At 34.2% G+C, this 21,655-nt stretch overlaps 1 long non-coding RNA gene across 1 annotated transcript in view; it reads left to right on the top strand.

Annotated features, from left to right (window-relative positions):
- Positions 1-20,355, top strand: part of LOC121409086 — a 29,502-nt gene extending 9,147 nt beyond the window's left edge. Inside the window, exon 3 of the long non-coding RNA XR_005969116.1 lies at positions 19,971-20,355. This is a non-coding gene — a long non-coding RNA (uncharacterized LOC121409086). The remainder of the gene's footprint in view (positions 1-19,970) is intronic.
- Positions 20,356-21,655: the final 1,300 nt, after the last annotated feature.

The raw sequence follows: 21,655 nt of genomic DNA, 5'->3' as shown, positions 1-21,655 counted from the left end.
AGGTTGTATGGGTCAGACTTCGATTCTTGCACTTTTCTAGCAAGAAGCAGCTTGCACTACCCCACAAGTCAATGTATGCAAAGCCATGACATGGACAATCAGAAGGTGATGAACTCAAAGATGTCAACAGCTTCTGGAAAGTTGTTTCTTCAAGATATCCTTCAAACATTCTGTGTTTGCAGAGAGTATTGTCGTGGTTGATTCCAATAGAAGTAGAATCAACTATGACCTCAGAGTTCCCCATCCTCTATCTTCAATCCTAGACTGTTTTCTTCACTTGTTTCCACTTTGTGGTAGCTGTTGTTTGCCAACAGCGTCCACTGAGTGATGTATTTGAAAGGGAGTTTTATTTGCAGGTTTTTAATCCTTTAAGAGAGGAAAGCAGTTGTTTCCATTTGAAAAGGAAAGAATGTATTCTGGAGAAGAAAGATTTTTAAGGAGGTTGCATAACATGTGAGTTCAACCAGGGAAATGAGAGTTTGAATTCCATCTCTTGTGTCAACCAGTGGTGGAATGAGAAAACAAATTCAAGAGGGCCAAATATTGTGTATGTGACAAAATTTTTAAGTGTGTAAAGTGGGGTTGCAAAAGCTTCAACCTTTTTAAAAGGAAATCTAATTTTGTGATAGATTTTGACATAATATTCAGAAAATAGCATGAAATCCTTTTTTTTTCTTTTTGCCTTCTTTTCTTTCTTTTTTTTGTTCAACTTTTTTGTGGGGGTTCAACCAAAGTCCCATCTACCTGGTTCATGACCATGACACATCAACATACATGTAAAACTACAAACGAGGTAAATTTAAAAAACAATGGAAACTAGCTTTTACTTTTCCCTTTCCCCACAAAATAAAAAAGCCCCCATAAGTTGTGGAACAGCCCCCATTCATTTCTTCTGGATTCAATAGCAAGTGAAATTTGGTATGACTGATGACCAGAAGTAAAATATTTCCTACACTCGGAAAATATTTTTCTTTCCCAGTTATTCAACCAACCTAAAGTTTTGGTGGCAAACTTTCATCCACTGGACTTTCTCGGGGAAAGCCCAGCTAACTAAAAATATGTTTTTTTGTTCGTCTGTACTCATACCAATGTAATTAAGGCATGTGATTGATAAACAGTTTTGTGGAGTGTACCAACAGCAGTTATAGAGGCTACAGAGATCTTGATACATTGTAATTTTGTTGAAGGGGAGAAGATGCCATAAAAGTGCTCCTCAATTTATTTCTGACGATAGTGTTTGACATGACATTGTGGAATATATGTTAGCAGATCTCACCGAAGGGACGGAGATGACCCCCAAGTGCTCCCCAAGTCATTTCTGACCAATCTGTTTAAGATGACTCATGGATATTGTGTATTAAAAAGTGGAATGTTATCTTTAGGAGATTCTTCAAGAACTTCTTGGTTGTTCATTGTGGTGTATTATGATTATCCATGGTTGCAGATGAACATCATAAGGTGCTGAGAAACATTGTCACTTTTAGAGCCAAAGGTAGGTTTTGCATAAATCTTGTGTGATATATTGGCTTCAAACAATGTTGTATGATTATTCTGATCTTTGAAACTATTATTTGAAAAATGTTGAAGTAAATTTGACCTTTACATGAGATGATAAGAAAGTAACCCGTTAGTCTGAATGCAGTATTTTTTTTACCCAGTCCACTTTGAACAAAATTACTTGGTTTTAAAAGGGAAAGTTTACCCTATAGAAAAGTTTATTGCAAAAATAGCAGAATAAATAAAGAAAAATATTGATGAAGGTTTGAGGAAAATCCAATAAAGATTAAGAAAGTTATTACAATTTTAGGGATTTGTGACATAAATGAGCAGCTGCCCCATCTGCTGTGTAATATAAAATGCATGAATTTCAATTTTTTAATGGTTCATGATTACTTATTTTTGTTTCCTTTTTAGGAACAGGTGTGAAATGATTTGTCTATTGATATGCTGAAGGTAGAGTAAAAACCATTCTCAATTTTTTGAGAAAATGACAATTCTTTGATTTTTACTATTCAATATGTAGGAAAGCTGCTCGCATACATGTATGATGTAACAAATCAAATGACTAAAATTCTCATAACTGTTTAATATTTGATGGATATTACTGAAACCTTCGGCAATAATTTTTATTATTTTTTTCTACTATTGTACAATAAACTTTTTGTCAGGGTGAACTTCCCCTTTAATTATTCCTATGTTGACTAACTTCTCTGTATAGACATTAAATATGTTAGACCTACATGGAATACAGGGATTGAGTAGTGATATACATTGTAGGCAAAATGTTGGAGCATTTCAAGACATTCTGTAATAGCATGTGAAACACAAGTTTTGAATTAATTGTTTTTAATCTCAATATGTACTCATACTCCATACATCTTGTTTATCCAACATTTTTTCATATATTTTGGAAGCAAAATCTGTTTATCTATTATCTGCACAACTATAGAAATATAAAATTGAAGAGGAAGAACAGCAGAAAATTTTGCTTCAATATATTTTATTTTAAAAGACATTTTGAAAGTAGCTCTTGTGCCTTATAAAAATAGATAATTTGTACTTTATAGACAATTCTAGACGTAGGTTTATGATGATCCTAAAAATGCATAGAAAATACAATATAGGCCTCTCCATAATCCTAAAAACCGAAATATATATAAACCTAATACCCTTTTTACACATGTTAAAATTTCCTTAACCCCGTAATATAGTACGGGGGTTAAGCTTAGCCCACTTTCTTCCGAAAACGAAATAAGGTTTGTTGTTCCGAAGGTTCGTTAGTCCGAAAACAAAATAAGGTTAGTCAATCATTTAGTTTTCGGACTAACGAACCTTCGGAATTACGAACTTCATTTCTTTTTTGGATTAACGAACATTCGGAATTATGAACCTCATTTCGTTTTCGGAATAACGAACCTTCGGAATTACGAATCTTCGGAAATACGAACCTTTGGAAAAACGAACCTTTGAAATATCTGAACCTCCAAAATAAGGAAGCTTCGGAATTACGAATGCATGCAGTTCAAAACAGAATAAAGATGACATATAGGCCTAATACAATACAACAGCAATGAAATAAAAACTGCATATTGTATCAGCAAAATACAAAAGAAAATAAATGAATTGAAATGGAAACATTTTGGAATAAATCAAGAAATAGCAACATTTAATGAAAACAAAATAAAAAAAATAATTAAATTCTGTAGACTGAGGCTTTTGTTCAATAACCAATTAATATGTACTCTACAAACTTAGAGACTCCTCAGTGTCTAACCATTATTTACTGTCTTGTCTGTAAATTAGTGGACACATTTAATTTAGACACCCTTGCTAATGGCATGTGGTACAACCACATATCTAATTTTGTCTTCAAAGTCTTAGGAAATTCTATGAAAGTGTTTTGCAAGTGATTACGCTTTATGCATGTTATTGATTGGTGGTATGTTCTTGTGCCAATATTCTACCACATCAAAATTGAAAATGAGCATTTTTATTCCTGTGCATGTATATCAATTTTGCCTTGAAATAGATTCAGTAATATTGTTGATCACAAGGCGTATAATAGTTTACAGTGTGAAAAAGTATATTTAGAAATTTATGTATAATATATGTTACATGGAGTTATATTGATATTACATTCAATAGTAGAAAAAGAATAATTGTCCTGGTGGTTTTCAGATGGTTTATGCTACAGTTTGAACACCTAGTTGAATGAAATTGCTAGAAACCTTTTTCTTTTCTTTTTTTTACAGGGGGGGGGGGTTAGATGCTATTTTTGACAATATATGTGGTTTTTTTATAATGAAGTGAATATTATTGTAAGAAAATCAAAACAAAAGTAATGAATTTTTGTATAGGTTTGGCTTAAATTATATTCTCACATCTATATTGGCCTACTTGGTAATGTGAGATTTTTCACAGGCGACAGCCACATCATCTCATCTGGTTCTCAGAAAAGAATCTTGACAACCCCATTACCTAGTGGAAGCATGGTAAAAGAGAAGAAAGGGGAGAGAGAGAAAGAAGGAGAGAGAAAAATGAGAGAATGAAATAAAGAGAGAGAGAGAAGTTATGATTGATTGAAATGTTCAGCCGTTACCAGTAAATTGAGCCTTCAAGATTCTATTTTCACATTTGAAAACAAAATGAGCCATTTCAGCTGTGATTTCCAGTTTGTATAGCTGAATATTTAACATTCTTATCAGTTCAATTTAATTCCAGTTATTGGAGCATGCATTATTTATCGGGAACTGTAATATTTTTATTGATAAGGTTATTATGAATAAATCTTATAGAACAAGTTTAAGTGTTAACATATGCTATAATTGGCACACTATCCCAGCTTATGGCTACCATTGAAGACTTTTGATGCTGGCATATTTCGTGATTGCAACTATTAGAAGTTCTGATTCAATTTTTCTTACACCGATACATGTTGGTAGACAGCTACCCAATCAAGAGAATACCAGCACTAGTCCAAATCATGATTGACTTTTACATACAACTAGGCCAGTGTAACAAGTTAAGGACCATTTTGACAATGACCCCAGATGTACCCCCATCAAGCCCCCACTGCTTGAGTGTCAGGAGTTTCACTGTCATGCCTTGGTGCCCTCAGACCCAATTGAAAACTGAAAATAGCTGGTATTCTTTGAAGATCTACCTCGATGAGAGAATCAGGCATTTTTCTAGTGTGAAGGCAAATTACTCGTGTTATCCCCTGGAAAGGTAAAAAAACCCTGCTCAATATTAGGTAGGCCTACTTTAAGTAGCGAAGACTATTGGCGCCAGAAGCCAAAAAAGGTCTACCTTAAAGTTTGTGATGGACACATTTAAAAGAAATTGAGAAGCAAAAAAAAGGGCATCAACCCAAATTTTAGGGGGACAAGAGACACATTTAAAGGTGGGTCCACCAGAGTTGAGGGGGATGCAGGAAACAAAATTGACAAGCAAAAAAAGAAAAAAAAAAGGTTTTCAACTAAATATTTAGGGGGGAACCGTCCCCCCAACCTCAAATTTTGGGGGGATCTGTCCCCCAGCTTCCGCCGCCTATGGTGAGGATCTTTGTAGGGATTTACCCTAGATAGCAGTTATTTTTGTAGTGTGGAAGAAAATTGACAACAACTTTCTCAGAGTAGGAAGGCCCATGGACCCTACAGTAGGGTCCATGGGCACAGGCATTGTGTGGTAGAGCTAGTGACTTTATTTTGCTGTGTATGCCTCGTCTGCTATACTCCGGCCATACTGTGCAGGCTTAAATATAGGCTACATGGAAAGTGTCGGGTTCGGGAGCATGGTCATGACTATGAATGCAGAAACTAGTCATTGGGTAGGCTATTTGATGCTGGAAAATATTCTTGTAAATTTATTGGTATTATTTGTGATTTGGTGGGTGTGCAAGCTCCTATGGAGGGGGGTGTGCAGAGAGGCCATTGACCTATTGAAAGGAGGGGTGAGCCTGGGTGAAAATGTGGTCTCGCTCACCATCCCTCTATGGGCCGTACATGTAAAGATGACAGAATTTAAAGGGTCCATTAGTGAGCTTGATGTGGCAAGGAGGCAGTGGATTAGAGGGATTTTCAGGCAAGAATGATAGACTTGCCCAATGGAAGCATATTATAGGAAACCAAAACCCCAAAAGAGAAACAATCTTATTGCAAAGAGTAAAATGAGAGGAACAATTTAAAAAAAGTTTCATCAAAATCGGTTATGAAATAAGTTATAGACATTTAAAGGGGAAGTTCACCCTGAAGAAAACTTTGTTGTAAAAATAGCAGAAAAAATAGTAAAAAATATTGGTGAAGGTTTGAGGAAAATCTGTTAAAGCTTGTGTATAGTTTTGGTAAATCCACCAAAATGCACCTATCACTATTCCGATTCATTGCTAGCTAATATGAATGGATATGCCCTATAACAGTTATGATGTGGAGGATATGAAATGAAAATGTGTTTTACAGGATAAATTTTGCGATTTTACATGGAAATTTAACTTGATCGGGTCACCCGATCAAATTAAAATATCTGTGTGTTTTTGTCTTTCAATTAAATCCTATTCCAAATCATGGAATGGGCTGAAACTTTCAAGATATGTTCTTTGTCTGTAACTTTTGGATATCTAATCACTAAATTTATAAGATAAGTGCTTGAATGCCCATTTTTTTAATTTAAAACAAGCATCGCCGAGAGAGGGCGCTATATTTCCAAGATTTGAATATTTGAAATTTTCTCAGAGAAGTGCAGTTGGAAAAATATCTTAACGGTCTCTACGCTTCAGTAAGACTGTCATATTAGATGATATTCGATTATCAATCACATTATTGACCCTTTACCAAAGCTATACACAGGCTTTAAAGAGTAAGAAAGTTATTAGAGTTCAAAATTTTGGATTTGTGATGTCATAAACGAGCAGCTGCCCCATGTGTTATGTAATATAAAATGTATGAATTTCAAATTTTGTATGGTTCCTTATGACTTAATTTTGTTTTCTTTTCATGATCGGGTGTGAAACGATTTGTCTATTGATATACAAAAGTTACAATGAAAACCATTTTCAATTTTCTGAGAAAATGACATTTCATTGATTTTTTACCATTCGCTATGTAGGAATGCTGCTCGCATATGACGTCACAAATCAAATAATTGAAATTCTAATAACTTTTTAATTATTTGATGAATTTTTCTCAAACCTTCGGCAATATTTCTTCTTATTTTTTCTGCTATTTTTACAATAAACTTTTTGTCAGGGTGAACTTCCCCTTTAAAGTCTTGTACTTTTTATGGGGATCCTCAAATTGGCAAACGTGCTTCAAAATGGCTCATTTTGTGGACAACTCTCCATTTTTTTTGTACACAAATTTTCAGATTTTCCCCTTTATTTTACATATTTCACATTATCTCCTCCTGACCTTGACATATGTGGTGTGAATTATATTTTCCCATGACATATGTCATGCTCAGAAGGAGGCAAGATGCAATTTGAATTTGAAAGATGAGGAAAATCTGAAAAATTGTGTACAAAACAAATGGAGAGTTGTCCACAAAATCAACAATTTTTGAGCATGTTTGCCAATTTGAGGATCCCCATAGAAAGTCAAACAAGAGCTTTCAAACTCCATAATTTGCTTATTTCATAACCGATTTTGATGAAACTTGTTTTCAATTGTTCCTCTCATTTTATTCTTTGCTATAAGATTGCTTCTCTTCTTGGTTTTTGGTTTCCTTTAACGCTCTTCCACTCCCTAAAAACCATTATTATAGTTTTAAGAACAACTATAGATATTTTTGGTTATGATGCAATGAACTCCCCCTTACCCTAGCCCTGCCTTTTTTTGTTTATGTATGTTGTTGTGAGATATTGGTATTATGATATTGAAAAAATTGAGATGGATTTCATTGCCTCTTTATTAAAGATGTAGATGAAGTATAGGATAAAGTAAGGGAATAAAGTTCAAAAGAAAGCACTAACTTTACATTTTATTCTTTGATGAATATGATTTGTGAAATAATATTTATACATACAACTTATATGTATTACACGTTCCATCTTAATTGGATGCTCAATGCACTGCAGAGCATTCAGAGAGAGACAAAAAATTACATTTCTAAGAATTTTAATACATGTTCAAACTTAAACAATGAAAACAATAAATGTCTGTCAGAAAGGACTTTTAAACAGGTATGATTTGTAATAGCATTGTAAGTACTGTAATGTTGATCAGGGGTGGCACAAGAGGGGGGGGGGGGCAACAGGGGTTGGGCGGGGCAACCTTCCAATATAAATTTTCAAATGTGAATTGAAAATAATAGAGAGAAAGTCAAAGAATAAAACACATCCTTGGACTTAGAAGTTTGGGTACATTCATGGAAATGAATTCAATAGCCATAAATCTATGGGCCATATTTCATGATGTTGGCAGCTCTTTGACCCCATGGATGGACAAAGAGAATGAAAGTCAACAACATAGCTGGAGATAAATTTTATATTCTAAAGATATTATCAAGAAGCAGAGGAAGGTGATAGTCTGTGTTTAATTATACTGATTAATATCATTCCCTTTACCCCAATGCTCCAGTTTTCTCTCCTTTTTCGTCGTTTGTGAAACTGAAAATAATCCTAGCGTGTATTCCCGTTCTATTTTATGGTTCATTACCATGTGATTGAGGTCATATGAGGTTTCCAATTGATAACGTTCACCGCCAGATAGCAAACGCTGAAATAGCAATACAATGTGTCAAAATTTCTGGGCAAGTTAATATGTCATCAACCCTGGGATATTTTTGTGAAGAAAATGATCAGAATATTTTAGTCAAATATTTTTGAAAGAATGTTAACAGATTTATGACAAGTGCTTTAGGTCGTCTATTTTTTTTTACAGATAGGGGAAGTTATTTATGAATTTATTGGGGTAGGTAATGAATTCGATATTGAGAGGGGGCAGTGGCCCTAGTGGTTTCACTCATCAATTCTCAGTGTATGACTAAGTATTTTTAATAGGCATGCAAGAGTTTCTTCTCCTTTGCCTTTCATGTTCACATATTGGGGGTTCACCTGATAACCATGATGACTACGATAGTTCACATTATGAATATCAAACCTCCAGTCCTATTCAGTTATTGCTTCATGAACAGTTGTACTGAAATACATGACTTTATGAGGAGTGACCCTCTTCCATTTTACGAATATTGGACCTTCAGGTAACATAAGAACTTGGGGCCATGGCCATACCTGTTGGCAAGTGAAGCAGTCCATATAGCAGGCTTTCCCCAAAAATTTCAGCTACTGTATCCATATCTATTGGCCTGTATAGACATAGGCCTTATACCATTTTCATAAAATGTTCATACTGTCAAACTTTCAGTGCACTAGATTCTATACAATTATTCCAACCTTCTGTTTATCATTGTGATTTCCTTCTGTACTCATTGTCCAGTCTACAAAACTGACCTGATTTTAAGAGATTCTTCCAAGATGTATCACTCTGAGAGATGTTCTTGAACTTGTCAAAGGGTAAAGAGGAAATGCCTCTAAGCTCAGAAACCATAAGTAGGTAGTCAGTCCCTACAACAAGACATTTAGGCTAAAGACCACCAGATATTTGAGGGTGAACTGAGTGATGGGACAGGGAAGATTGTTAACCTTTGGGTTAGCAACACACAGACAGTCATTAGTTGACCTTGAATGACCTATGACCTGAAGGGTCAACCCCCAAGGTCATTTACAGCCATCAGGGTTGTATTTATGGGATGAAGAAGAACAAGGGTGTTCTTTGTGTTTACTCCATAATTTCTCTTTGGTAGAACTGCATTTTAAAGTAAGGGGGTGGTTGTATATATTGTGAATGGATGATCACTTGTACTTTGGAGATCCTTAGGCCTAAGACTACTCCTGTCAAAGAGAAACAAATTATTACACATTAGGATCTTGTTTTGTGTAGGCCCTGGTTATCATTAAAAAGGTGAATATATATTTCATTATTTTATTCGTCTCTAATTTGTTTATTAATTTATTCATATTTTGTACATTTATTGTGTAGCCTAGAGGTTAAGATTTGTACTTTAACCAATGTGAAGAAGTGATGTTAGTATGGATTTTTGGAATGTGAATTGTTTTTGTTATGTTGTATTGTGTGGAACACTTGATATGTCGAATTCAGGAAATTGAATTTATAGTGCTGATGCCATGGATACATTTGATGCTGTGCATTGGTAGATCGAAATCTGGTGTGTTTTCATTAATCCAATTTTACCTTGAGATTCTAGCCCAATCCCAAATTGAAGATGATCTCAAGATCTCACGTCAGCTATTGAAAGTGAAATGTAGCCATGGCTTTTTAGAGCTTACCTTATACTTATTCCTGTTATGAATTTTATTTTTATTGTTGTACCAAATTGAATTTTTTAGCAAAATTCTGTGTGTAACTTCGCTTGCAAATTTAGCAGGATAATCCCTTAAAAAGTATGTAAGTTTGTTTGGAAAACTCAAGTTTGCTGAGGGAATGTCCAGATGGAGCCCATGAAATAGTTTCTTAGCTCAAGATTTGAAAACTTGGCTGATGGAGACGGGTCTATGTAGTCAGGAAAAGTTGTCCATTTTCATGGTGGACTTGCTTTGATGTAAATACAATGCTAATGGTTGAGATCTGGTAACAGTCTTTACAAGGCCACTCAGTGAATGTTTACCTTTCATTGCTTCAACTAAGCAGATTTCCCCTGTGAAACTTGTGTGATTTGTTTGGACATAAGAATATGAATATGACTAATACTTTCTCAACAAGGTCAAGGTAGGCCTATGTATATTGAATACTCTTTGAAGTCATTCGCATCACTGTCAAAATTCTAAATGGCCTGAAAGTCACCCTGCTGAATAGATGGTTTTAATAAAAGCAGAGATAAAATATTTGGTGTAAATATGATGAAAATCTGTCAAAGAATAAGAGAATAAGATCAAGGCCCCTTGCTGTAGTAATATCTAGATGAGAAATTTGCTTTCATCCAAGTTTCTGCTTATTTATATATATTGCACTTTGTTTTTGTAAATGAAATTTTCTAATTTGGCACCCACGATCATCATTTTGGGTCCTGACATAATATAATCTCTGTGCAATCAGTGGCTGGAAACATGGATGTCACATCACAATCACACAAAAATATTTAAGAAATAACTCCCATAAATCCTCTTTGTGATCAAGGCTGATTACAATGTACATGTAGTTCAATTCTAGGGTGAGAAATTTATAGAGCAGTTTTGATATCTAAAAGTAATCCTAGGGCAACAGTTGTAATTTATTTCTATAAAGCAACTTCCCAGTACCGTGGTATCATATTCGCTCTCTACACAGCTGAATGAAATACCATTGGTGTGAGGTCATTGTGATATCTTCCAGAAAATTACCAAGGAAATTATGACAATGGTGTCAGATTCAACTTTCATATCGGGATGTCTTTTGTTCAGTAGAGGGTGCACTCTGAGGTATTTTCATATTTGGACGATGTGAAGGCTATGGAGGTATTTACTGAAAAAGTGTTCCAAATTTATTTTTGTTTATACATATTTGTTGGGCAAACTGTTTTATAAGTGTAAGAATTGCAATTCTATCTACTTTTTATCTATTTTATTTCATTTCTTTTTATTGTTCAACATACAAATTAGGAATAATGGCTATGATAAAAATCAATGAGCAATTACCGTCAACAAGCATGAACATCTATATATCACATCAAAAGAAATCCAGAAAAGCCAAATATTATTCAATTCCAATATTTTAGAGAGTAAAATATTCTACATATGAAACAAGTTTAATATTAAAACTAAAAGAAGATATATAAAGGAAACCAGCAAAAGAAGCAGTTGGAATAAGTAAATTACGAAAGTAATTCATTTTCATGCAAACATATCAATACAAAGCAATAAAAATATTTCCCCCAAAAATGATTAAATTAATGAGATGATTCATCTTTCAAGAAATGAAAAACAAACTTTCTCATCATGAAGACTGAGGGAAGTTGAATGATCTATCTCTCAACCTCGATTTCAGCCATTTTTCTTTATCAAGTTCATGAAACGCTCCCATGGTATTCATGCTCAGTTTGTAGTCCTGATTGGAAGAACTTCATCTTATATTAGGTGGTGCCATAATTCTCTCGTCTATATCAGGTGCAGTCTAATTATTTGTTGTAGTCCCACATGCCCATAGTGGTGTCATCATGTTACATAGAATGCTTATACCAAGGGATGGAAGAGACGGGTGGTATAATTGATGGATGAGAAAGTATAAAGTTTGTGAGTCACCAAAGCTAGCTACAAATACCCTATCAGCTAACTCTGAGCATTTTAATAGTTTATTATTAAAATGGTACTCATTTTGAAGCCCTAACAATGTCATCGAAGGTAAAGTGTAAGAAGAAAAATAAATATTACTAACTATATTTGTAGGCATATAATGGAGAACAGTCTACAGTATCAAACCCTATTTCATTTTGTTAACTCCTTGTTGCATCTTAAAATTAGAAAAGAATATGTGATATCAACTTCTTACAGCTTTTTTTTGCTGTATGATATTCATATTTTTTCTCTCATGATTATACATACATGGAGTTAATTAGATCCATATTCAATTTAGTTATTAGGGTATTTATTACTTCTAGATAATGACAGTCATTAGCTTTTCTATGTATCTTGCTGTTCTGCTGTTGAATATATATCTTGGCGATGTAAGCACATACTAAATGCATTCTAAACACATTGTAAACGCATTCTTAATGCATCTTAAAGACATCCTTCAAACCTGTGTAAAATTGAAGACACATTGTCAGACTTAAGTAGTCCCATCCCTTCATTTTTATGTTCTCACATTCTTCATTTCCCAAGCAGATATGAATAGAGAAATAAGATTTGTTTAGCATATCTTTCCTCAGGTCGGTTGTTTACCAAACATGTGTCGTCTGGGGCGGGTCTAGGACGGGTCTAGGACAAACAAAGCCTGACAGTGATGATGACAAAGTGATGTAGGAGGAACATTTAGAGGAAGATGCACCAACAAAGATAGTAGTCTATATTGGAAAAACAAAGAATATTATCAGAGTTAAGATATGGTTAGTGTGCCCTTAGGAGTGTTTCAAGAAGCAATTTGTCCATGAATATCTATTACAACTGTTCTACCTTTCCTCAAGTCATTGTATTTGATTGGATGAGAACAAAGTTGTCTGTGAAAACTAAAAAAACAAAAACAAAAGAATGTTAGCCTTTTTTAAATGTTCCCCTGATGTCCTGAATATGCAGTGTTAAAAATTACACCAGCAGTGTGCTGATAGCACAATGAATTAAACACTTGTGTAAAATACTTCATCGAAACCTTCACCAGAGTTTTTCTCTATTTTTATGTTTTCATTATTAACCAACATATTGTCAGAGTGAACTTTCTCTGCTTCCCATAGACTTTATACAGAGATTAGTAGGCAGTGGGGTGGGTTGAAAGAATCTTGGCTGTATCGTTGCCTAGCAAGGAGACCCCTTATGCAAGGTTATCCCTTTATTAAATTTGTAGTGTCTTACTGAAATGTTTCAGCTGTGATCAGTATTCAGAGATGGTATTGGAGTGGGGGGGGGGTGCTCTGATTTGCTGCCAATTAATTTATTCACCTATAGCCTGTATATCCAGGTGCTTCTCAATTTCAAATTAGCATGATTTGAATATAGGACTATCTATTATCTTCAGCCTCTCTTACTGGCTTTGTTCAAATGTTTTTTTTTTCCTTTTTAGATGGGGGGGGGGTGTTAAATTTGCTTCAAAATTTAATCTTGAGTTACTGATATGTAGGCCCTAAACTAAAGTAATATTGGAGGATGATGTGTTTCTCATTTTAGAATATATCCATTTCTGGATTTATGTGAGATTTTATATGAATCTATTATTGTCTTAATATATTGCATGATTACTTTTCATATATAACGGCAACTCAGAATCAATAATGCTGCTGTTTACATGTGAGTAGGCCTATGGGAGCTACTTCCTCTGAACTATAACAAAGAAATAGACATAAAGACAGTGCCGCTATGGTCCCATGAGTCTGTTATGTTGTAAAACTGGACAATAAAATGGCCATGAAATCTCGCAGTTGCTAAGTTTTTCCAAGACATAAACCCTTTTGTGGTATCATACAAACTAACACAATGAGTAGTCTTTTCATGGGATACCTCTTTTCTCTTCAAAATAAATTATGCGTAATGTCAAACTCGATATTCCTTATGATTATTTTAAATGAAAAAAAAAGAATTCTTTATATGTTTATAAGGTTGATGAAAAAAAGGTTTAGAAAGTAAAATCATATGATATTTCATATAAAAACATCTCTCTTGCCAAGTTGTGTTATTTTTAATTAAAGGTATTGTTTAACTTTGTGAGCAGCCGATTTAAAAAATTCTCAAACCAAGATGAAACATGTGTACACGTGCATGTATTAGAACTAATAAACCCTGAAAACAACCATTATTGAGAATAAAAAGCTAAAACTACAAGGCAAACCCCGATTTTGTAAATAGGCATTTTATAGACACCTAAATAGTACACATAAGTGTATGGGATGAAATTAAGATGGTGTTTCCGGTCACTTTATATTTCAATTTTTGAAGCACTAAATGATCATTTTCGAACACAATTTTTTCTGGGCTTCATTTTTGGAACATATCACAGACAAAGGTGACAAGTGTCACCTTCTAGCTCAGATATTTTAAAAGTCAAACCAATGTTAACCAATCACTTTAAGTTTATAACCACAATGAAAAGTAAATGTAGCCTACTCTTCTGGGGTATCTTTTAAAAGTCTGCTGTCTTCTTGAAAGATGTAAGAATAAAATACCAAGGCTACTTCAGAATCTGTTGCTTCCTGACCCCTTTTTTATCCATGTTTATTTAAACAGTCAGCTCTTGAGTAGCAAACATGACTTAATGGTAAATCAGAATCTGTGCAAGCTGTGACAGTCATTAATCAGAGAAATAAACATTATCTATAGAAAATAAGATTGCCTTCTACACAGGATGTTACACACTGTGCAAATAAAGCTCCAACTGAAGTAGAATGTTTATATACTTTCTAACAAGACACTATAGTGTCACAGATTCTCATCTTGAGAAGGGCATTCACACCCTCCCAATCATGAAAATAATACCTGCAAACTTAATTATTCAGGCCTCAAGATCCTGAATAGCATTTTTTTTTAGCTGACACACCTGCCCGATCCAGATTAAGGTCCCAGAAGTTCACAAGGAGTTGCTGCAAGGCTCGCATTTCTATAAAGAGGATGGATGTGCTTGTATCCAACGCTCTCGTATATTTGCCTTTCTACTGTCAAAATACCAAGATTATTTTTGTGGCTGGCAGGTATAAAAGCATCTCAGGAGTATTCACTCCAAGCCAGACATGAAAGATCTTTTAGAAATATTAGTACCTGTTCACACTTCTTTTACCTGATAATTATTTTGTTTTTCTCACCTGTATTATTGGCCAAAATTATTGTAGTTTCTCTGCATACTTTACCTAGAACATTCATAATTAATATGCATTCAAGCTGCAAATTTCTCCTTTATATTTCAAAAATGTATGTAAAGGATCTTCTAATTTTGAAAAATATCTAGTAACTTTTGGGGATATGAGTACTCTGCTTTCAAAATGCCAGGCATGTTTTGTGATCACTTTGTCTGGTGTGAGTGCACTTTCTGTCATTCTTGATTCCTTTCTGATATTCTAGTCAAGCGAACAAAAGTTTGTAAATTGGAATCTTTTTCACAAATAAACAGAATAAAACAATATTAAGAAATTCAGGTAAGCTACATGTATGTAAGTGTGATTAAAAAAAATTATTTGAGACCTACTTGCTCTACAAATACCAATATCTTTTTGGACATGTCACATTCCAGTGTTAATTACTTGACTATTTCATTTTTATTCTTTGTGCAGGAGAGACTAAATTCCTTTCATTAGTTTCTTACAACGGCATAGAACAAGAATGCTATTTACTCAATCTTCAAAACAGTTATAATAAAGAAATATTTCATATCTTGTTTTTCACATCCCTCTCATCTTCAAAATGTTGCTATGACCTAAAAGCGATGTTATTAAACTAAAAGTGCAATCAGTGGAAAATATTCTATTGTCAACAATGCCAGTCTTCTGATCACAATATTTTGCACAAATATAACCAAGAGATAATCTACTCTGCACATTTGACTTTGGAAGTGGGCGCAATCTTTGATGGAGTTAGTCTAGCATGGCATCAAACCATTCACGAACGGGCCAGATTTTTATTCCCGTACCCTTGATTCATTTGTCGCAATTACTGCCTTTTGTGCCGGCATAAACCGTGCGTGAATACACTGTATGAATTGATTTGTGACAAGTTTCTGCTCAAGCTGACAAAGCAAATAAAAACAGCAATATTCCAAATAATTTGTAAGTAATCCCCATGTAACAACTGCTTCTTTGATTGTGTGAGTTGAACGAGCTCCATTCCCCTCCTCTCCCACAGTCAAAAAAGTTCAGCGGTGAACAGAAATGTTTCAGATTTTTCTTTTTGCCAATGAATGTTATTAGAATAGGATAAATGACAGTGATTTATAAACCCTCTATTGAGCGGCAAATGGTTCCTGAATGAGGTCATTTTTCACTTACGGCAACTGACAAATATTGCATGTTACATTTCGACTTATTGTATATAATAAGAATCATCTTTGTCAAAAGAGAACTTTGGTTGTTAGAATATGCGGAACAAGACATTCATTGATTGGGGATTAAATAGGGTTAATTTCTCCCCCCTATGTGAGATTATATTGGTGCATAGATTGAGATAATTGTTAATCCATCATGAGAATCAGGGGATGTCTAACAAGTTCAGGTGTCATCTCAAGTTCAGTTAATAATGCCATGGCCACCCCTCCACTCAGAAAAATATGGAAGTATAACAACACTAGGTGGTTTCAAACCTCCTCGATCACAAGAATCCCCGTTAAATTACGAGAACTTTTTTAGGCTGAAAAATACCCGTTAATTATTCCTGCATTCACACCGCCCTGAAACATACCCTTCGGGATAAGTTCCTGAAGTTACGAGCATGCGCAGTATGGTCTGATAAGCAGGCAAGGCGCGAGATTCAAAATCACTAGCCCAGCAGCCACCCACAGCTCCCGCGCCCAACGACGACCAATGACACGCTGGGCTAAAAGTTCCCGTAATTTGCTTTCACATGGCCAAAATACCTGCGACCTTGGAAAAATCCCCGCGAAAGTTCTCGTAATTTCGCCAAGTACCTACTATTTAGCGGGTATTTTCTTTCGGGGAGATTACGCGTAGTTTGCTTTCACATTACCAAAATACCTGGTATTTTCTGATCGGGGTAAATTTCCCGATCAGAGAATACCTGGAACTGGCGAACTTCGAGGCGGTCTGAAACCACCTACTGTATCACACCAACAGGGACACATACACAGCTATAGCCTGCTGACTGCATTAAAGTTGTTTGATTATTACCAATCATTTCTCAATAATTTTTAATGCCAAGTGAATATTGAAATTCCTACATGATTAAAAATTAATCAAACATGAAGATATTTGTTTAATTTTCATTTACTTTTTAATTGATAAACAATCTTCAATCTCTCAGTGAAAGATCGTACAACTATAAAATGGACACACCTAAGTGCAATTAATTTGGACTCCGTCTCATGGCCCATCTACCAAATTTTACGTTTTATTATAAAATATTCATAGCACAAGTCACACTTTCCACATTGACTATATTTTTATGTCAATAAAAATGAATTCCAGTGTGAAAAATAAAAATTGTCATTTTATTTCATCAATTACAATATCAAATATGAATTAGCAAATATATGATTATCTAGCAAAGTTCTTTTCTAGTCAAAATATTCCCAGAAGAAAATAGCTTTCATTTTAGTTTAACCATGGATGCATTCAAACAATAGTTTATTGATTATATTTAAAAAAAATCATCTTTCAATAGGTATTGGTGTTGATCAAATGATTTGGTAAAACCCATTGATCTTTAAAACGCAATAGAGACAGTCATTTTCCGTTTCAAAAATGGTCTTTTTGTTTCAGAAAATCTGAATTCCGTTTCCAACTTGATCTAAAATTGGAAATTCTGTTTTGTCACTGAAAATTTACACAGAAAAACCTGAATTCCATTTTGCAAAGGTGAATTCCATGAATTTTTACATGAAAAGTATAAGAACCAAACAGAATTTCCGCTTTATTTACTGGTAAAACGGAAAATTACTGTCTCCACGGCAGTGGCGGATGAGCTTGTAAAGAAGGAGAAACTGATTAAAAAATCAATTGAACGCAACTATCTCTTTGTATTTGTGTTTAGTGTTTCGCAGTTTGATTTCGTAATCATATGATTCTCACTTTATAAAACTGATTGAACACACCCACATTCTAGGGTTCACTATCCTTGCCTTTACAAAGTAAGGTAATAAATCTTCTATATCAAGTTCAAATCTTCTTACTTCGTCTTACTCCTCAATCTTTCTTGTTTCATCTATACTTCTAAAACCCTTCCTTCTTATTTCTAATCTGTTAAAAGGTAGAATTAATCCTCATGAATTATTCTTTTGAGATGAATTTCCCGTTAGCTTTTAATGTTTTTGTGGCATTAAACTAAGCTTCATTATTAAGTTTGCACTCAGAAATACTTGTTTGTGGCGGTGACCTTTCATTTCATAATAATGAAATATTTTTTAAAGTAATTTTTCTACTGAAATATCATTAAAATAATGACAACAGCAAAATGCATTACCAAAGGAATGAAAAAATGTCTTTTTTGTTGGAAAAAATGTTTCATAACATTGTGGTTTTTGTTAATTAAACGTATTGTGTTGGGTTGGGATTCTGACCAAAAACCACTATAAATGCATATTTTGCTCTTTTTGTTGAAAAAGAGTTTTACACATGAAAAAGCTTCAAATATCAGGATACAATATTTGTCGGTTACTTTCTAATTATGATTTTAGATACTTCTTATCGATGTAAAAAATCAAGAGAGGGATATTATCTTAACTTTCCATGTAATTCTGCTTTGTAATGATTTGATTTGATAAAAGGGGACTCATCAAACAATAGTAAAGAATAATAGTAAAGAATATATACATGTATATATAGATAGCTAAATGAACTACAAATTTAATCTCTGTCTCTTGTCTCCTGATACTACTTATTTTGAATGCTTTTTGATATTTACCTCACTCAGATATAGCCTGAACACAAAAATGTTTATAATTTGATGAATAGTTATACGAACAGTTAATGATGACTGTATAATTCTAAACCTATCTTAAATTATTTCATCATTTGTATAAATTTTATATACAGAAAGTGGAAAATTAATTATTTTACTTTGTAATTTGAGGCTTACATTCGTATTTGTTATGAACTAAGTTATGACAATTCCCCTGGATCTGTAGGAATACTCAGTTTTTGTATGAATACCAATGTCCGAGAAGGATTGACCTGGGAGTTCAAGCTGAATTAATTTGGATCATTTTAACGCTACTCAGTAGATAGTTGTCTTACCATTGATATGGATGTCAATGGTGTCAGTCAGATCATCATGCTGTATATTGATCGTATAAATTTACAAGCATGGGTTGTACTTTCATTGCTATAGGTTGTAAAATCTATACAATATCCGCAGTGTTTTGTACCTGATGTTTGCTCTGTGTTTAACACAATCATGAGAGGAAAATGGAGAGAGAGGGAGGGACAGACAGAGAGAGATATATGTTTACAGAAGAACTTGAAAAGTTTCTGTTTTAGATACTCTTACCATTTCTGCATTTGTATTTACTCTTTCTTTTCTATACCTGTTGATTAATTTTGTATACATGTGAATATATTGTTATTTTGATTTTATGAAATAAAGTACCTCAGAAGAGGAAAAGAGAAAATATATGTTTACAGGGGATATGTGGTGAGAGAGAGAGAACAGGGGGGGGGGCATAAATAAGAATGTGGGAAGAAAGACAAGGTCTAAAGAAAAAAAAGCAAGGAGGGGAATAAAAGAAAGGGATAACGAACAGTCTTGAGTGTTTATTTCATCCTGGGATGGACACAATACCAGTCCTATAACCAACCCTCTCAATCTAATCTATATCACCCACTCAAGTGATAGGGGGGTTGTTACCACCCCCCATACAATCCTATTCCAATGGAATCATACCCCTATTCATCCCACCTCTCGTCTCATAAACCCCCTTTCAGGAGCGATCTGGGCAATTGGGTTCCCTCACAAATACCCGACACGTCTAAACAATACGCGATTGTGGATAGAATGAAACAACCCCTCCCCCTCGTCCACCGGTCTCATGCCCAACTGTTGCGGGCAGGCGGATGCTAGAGACGCTTTGTGCACTCAGGCGATTAACGGAAGGTGCTATCTCTTTTCTTCTTCTTGCATACAGTGAGGAGACAGTTATACGAGTTCTGCTTTAGCCAAAGGGATCGTTGCAAGAGGATACTATCAGGCTGTGACTCCGGAGACCAGGGGAACACCGGCTATTCTGTCATCGGTCTGCCATTTCTAACCTGTTTCCGTTCCTGACTTGCAGGTATATTAGCATTCACCCTTTTACATTATCTCTCTTTCTCTTTTTGTCTGGGTTCAGTTGTTCCATTTCTATCATGTTTTTGATAGCACATGAACCTAATGAGGTGACCTGCACTGTCATCCTATACAGTATTTTTAGAAAGTAGGTGTGAAATGTTGAAGTTTACTGCCATGCACCTCGTTCCCTAATCCAGGTATACAATCAAATACCAACAGAGAGTTAGGTTCATTCATCTACAGTTGTAAATGATGACTGGAGCAATATGGAGTTCTTTGTGTACTTTTTTCACATCATTCTCAATGATATTGTGGCTTCAGAGGAAACAACCAAATTTCATTCTTTGTAGGCAGGCTAGTACTATGGCTAGTAGAGATGAAGGCACATGAAGCCAGTTTTTACTCCAAAAGCCAAACACATCCACTGTTTTCAAGTATCCTCAATTTTCTACCTGTGTAGGAAATATTATATATTTACAATTTTACATGCAGTAAGTTTCAACATAGTTTTCAGAGACTCATGCATCATTCATTGTACTGAAGAAGAAGAAGAATAGACCCTACAGGTAAATTTGCATGTAAAAGTTAACCTTCAAAGAGTTCAATAAGTTGAAAATTTGCCGAAGTCCAAGCAATTTTTTGAAAAAAATCATGCAAAATATGTGTTTCTCTCTGTTCTTAGACAAACAGTTTTCTGTGGTCTGGTCACGTTACCTGCGTGTGTAACATGTTCTCATAAGAAAAAAAATCTGGAAAATAATAATTATGAGCTCTATATAGGCCTTTATATGGGGTGATAGCTAGAAAGAGAGTCTATCATCAATATTGGTTTCCTTATATAAAAAATGTAACAAGTAAAACTTAGACCGACGATATAGATGTAGTCTCATGCATGTTTACCAGAATACAGCGTTCTTAACCTGCGGAATACTGAAAGATATCAGCACTTTACGGGGAAACACTACTTTCAGTTATCAAAATTCACAACTAAAACCAAACATTGTAAATTGAGAAGATAAAATCTTAGCCATCTTATGTACAATTTAGCTAAATCTGTAAAGCTATAATATTCTTCTTACTTTCTACGCAGAAAAGAAGTTATAAAAGAAAGTTGGATATTTATCGGAACATATATTTGTGTAATGTAGTCATAATTTACATTCATTCAAAAAATCTAGCAGTAAAAAAAAAAAGCAGTTCTAGATATATATATATTGTCATATTTTTTGAAAATTTGCTGGTTTTATGTAAAGTTGTTGCTGGTGTTGTCATTGATGGTGGTAATGATAATAGAGTTTCTTGCATTAATGTTATTAATTCATTTCTGCATTTTTTGTACTTAGGAACATATATATATTAATTGATTAATTGGTGGCTAAATGAATTAATTGAATAACCAATCCATTTATACATCAATGTCTATTTAGTATTAGTTTAATGCTTAATTGTTTAATCTATGGAAATTTATTTCTGTTTTAAATTCATTATTTGTTGTAATTCAATCTAACCCTAACCCTATTTTTCTGTGGGCATTTACATGTA

Source organism: Lytechinus variegatus, chromosome 1, assembly GCF_018143015.1.
Source record: "Lytechinus variegatus isolate NC3 chromosome 1, Lvar_3.0, whole genome shotgun sequence".
In the NCBI taxonomy this organism is placed as follows: Eukaryota; Metazoa; Echinodermata; class Echinoidea; order Temnopleuroida; family Toxopneustidae; genus Lytechinus; species Lytechinus variegatus.
This window is presented reverse-complemented; position numbering and strand designations above follow the sequence as displayed.